This window comes from Ambystoma mexicanum, chromosome 4q (genome assembly GCF_040938575.1).
Source record: "Ambystoma mexicanum isolate Mex_15411 chromosome 4q, UKY_AmexF1_1, whole genome shotgun sequence".
NCBI classification, from domain to species: domain Eukaryota; kingdom Metazoa; phylum Chordata; class Amphibia; order Caudata; family Ambystomatidae; genus Ambystoma; species Ambystoma mexicanum.
The window spans coordinates 419,102,723-419,106,240 of NC_090928.1; positions in this window are offsets into that span (position 1 = coordinate 419,102,723).

A 3,518-nucleotide genomic window follows, 5' to 3' on the forward strand; every position below is an offset into this window, starting at 1 on the left:
TCCGTGTTTGCTTGTTCTACTGTGTAAATGGCCCTATTTTGTATACTCCACATACTGCCTAACTCTTCTTGAGGGAAGTCTGACTGCTCAGCCACAGCTACCAAGTGAATCTGTGTGGTACAGACTGCTACCAAGTGGGTTTACTGCCAAACACCTGTAGTCCTAAATCTTTTGCAGTGGTCCCAGAGGGAACTGCACAGGTTTCCGCCTAACAGCGGTGCACAAGAGTAAGTACCCCCCGCATTTGCAAACAGTAGCTGGTGTAATATTGCTGCTTGCCCCAGGATTTAGCGAAAATCTCGCTAGTGGGCCCCAAAGCATGCGTCTCTTGTAACATTACAATCTTAGGGGAACACCTGTTGATATACGCTAACACCTTGCAAGCCTTAATGGGATGGTTAATTCCGTGTACATTCCAAGAAAATAATTTAAGATTGCCATTCATTCCACTTCTGGAAAACAATAGCTAAGGACTGTTTTTGCAAATCATTTAGCAAGCAATTGACGTACTCAGAGGTCGAAGTGGGCAGGAGCGGTCAGGAGCGGTGCTCCTATACTTTTTATTTTTAAGTTTCACTGTTCTTATACTTTTATTTTGAAAAGAAACCGTTCGGGAACGGTTTAGTTTTAAAATAAAAGTGTAGGAAGAAGTTGAAGCTTGCACTTCAGTGAACTGCGCTGAACATTCCCTTAAATAACAGGTGTGTTTGTTTGGGGGTTTGGATTGTGTGTGGGAGGGGTGCAGAGAAGGAGTTTGTGGGTAGCGGGGCAAACCGGCAGGGAACATAGCTCCACTACTTCTTTTCATACACTTCGATCACTGGACGTACTCTTTGTTATTGGAGAGGTCCTCACATGATTTCAACTTTTGCGGGAACAGTCCCAACACAGAGACTAAATAGCCCTGAATTACAATATTATTCGGGCAGCACAATAGTAAACATTTAACCACACCCATACCCCTCATCTTCCCACCACCCTCATCATCTTCCCCAACTAGATGATGTATTCCCAAACACAAAGAAACAATGAGCTCTATGTGGTGCACTGTGAGACCACCTAAAGGCTCTGATGGTGGATAGCAGCCCAGTACAGGCCCCATGACAGGTAGGTTTGTGTCTTAACAAATATTGCGGACAGGGCGGCGCGACCAGGCCGTCAGTCATTGTCACTCATATTCGAGGGAGCAGCATGTGGCGGAGAACCACCCCTGCCACCATGGTCTCTCCTCGGCTGTGGGATGGTGATGTTGGCTTCAATATATCACACAGCTTCACCAGGATCCTCGAAGAAATGGAACCTACCCCCGTGTTGTAAACAGAGTTTGGCAGGGTAAAGGAGGGCATACTTCACCTGGCGCATCTTAAGCAGCTTCTTGACAGGATCAAATGATTTGCGCCAAGTGATCATCGCAGCTGCAAAATCAGGGTAAATATGAATGTCCAGGGATTCAGAGCGCAGTGCGCCCTTTTCCCGAGCCAGTCGCAGTATTAAGTCCCTATCCCGGTAATTAAGGAGCCTGACCACAGTCATCCGAGGAGGGGCACCTGGCTTTGGAAGCGGGGCAAGCACCCGGTGCACTCTCTCAACCAAGAAATGCTGTGAAAAGCCGGCGGGGGCGAACAGAGATTTAAGAAGATTTTCCGTGAATTGTTCCATCGGGCCCTTGCAAGCCACCTCGGGGATCCCAACAATTCTGATGTTATTGCGGCAAGTGCGCGATTCAAGATTGTCACATTTATTGCGGACCCTGTTAAACTCCTGCTGGTGATATGCTATATCACGGCCATGCTTCGCAACCTGGTCCTCAGTCTCCCCCACTCTGGATTCTACCTCTGCGATGCAGGCCCCCTCCTTCTCCAATTTTGACTTTAGGGAGCCGATGGTGAAAACTATATCATCCAACTTTACTTTTACGGCAAGCGGCCACTCTGTACAGTTGCCAATAGGTGGTCCTCTCTCGATGTCGTAGGGGAGCAGGACTACCCATCAGCCGGAGGGTCATCCGCCGGTGCAGAGGATTTGGATGGGGTGTTGGTATAAGTGTCCATTGGGCACTTCTTCTTGAAAGCAGCTCCTTTGGTCATGGTCTAGGGATATTAGCACCTGATTGGAGAAGAATAGGTGAGGGAAGGAGACCCAGAATAGTGCACGCAAACAAGCTGCCACCATGGACCAGGCACAGCCATACCAGTGAGCCGCAGCACCCCAAGTCCAGGGGAGGGGGCGGTCAGCCCAGCAGTACAGAGCCGCCGGAACCGCAAAACAGCAGCAGCAGGGGCACGGCCCCGGTGCGACAAGCAGCCTGGTGAGGAGAGGATATAGTGGGCCCCGCTACATCAGGACTGCCGGCCCAAAAAGCTAGCTCAGCCGATGCCACTAATAGGGCAGACAGGGCAATGGGCATCGACAGCCGGCAGCAGAAGCCGGGACCGACAGTCCAGGAATGGGGCCTCACCACTCAATAACCAGGGTGTTCAGGTGCGGGGATCAGCCTAGCGGTGGCACTGGAGAAATCCCATAAGAGGCATTCCGGCCAGAGTAGGTGTGTAAGAAGGGCCAGGAGATTACACAGATAGCAGGGACCAGGGAGAGCAGACCATGGAACACCATGCACCGCCACAACAGATGTACACGCACCAATAGTCAATCTTTGTCATCCACAGGTTGCATGAAGGGGATGGGCCAAGCGCAGTGTGTCTCCACACCCACTGTGTGCCACAAGGCTGGGGCTCAAGCCACGTCTCCTCTGGGCCAGGATCCGCATGTAGGGAAAGGCAGAGCGCACACCATCAATCACTGCATACAAGAGGGGGCAGGCCCCTCACCACATCGGCGTCTGGGATCGCAGCCGCATCAGGATCCGGGAGGCGGGGGGGCCAGGCCCTCAGAGCCCACCCATCAAGCTGAGCGTGCAAGCCCGGCCACAGCCACCCGTGTCCCCTCGGACTCAGCACAGGCAGCAGGCGCCCCTGTACAGGCGCACACAACCAAAGAGCCAGGGCAGCTCACGCAGGGACTCTGGCACCAAGCCCTCGCAACCCGCCGGCCCGGCGGAGCAGCACGCGGCACCCCAATGTGCCGGGATGGCACCAATGCCAGGCACCAGCCCGCAGATCCAGGCAGTACAGCGGAGTCAGCCGCTAAGGGCCAGAGGGGGTCAGAGTAGGCAAAAGTCCAGTGGGACCACCCCACCAGAGGCGCCGAAGCCGGGCAGCAGCGCTCCAGTCCACTGCTGCACAAGCCCTGCACAGCCCGGGAAGAGCTCCACTCAGCCCTCCCCCACAGCAGGCCTCTGGCGCGCAACAGCAGAGGCGGGTCTGATCACAGGAGTCCGGCTCCGATTCAGGAAGAGATGAGGACCACAGGTGCACAGGATCACCAGCAGCCCACAGATCTAGTTTAACAATCACATTAGCAGGCGTAACCGGATTTATTGCAAGGGATTTTGGTAGGCAGGAGCTCTCCACCTAAGCGACCATCTTGCTTGGCAGCTCAACAGCGCCCTCTATAATCCT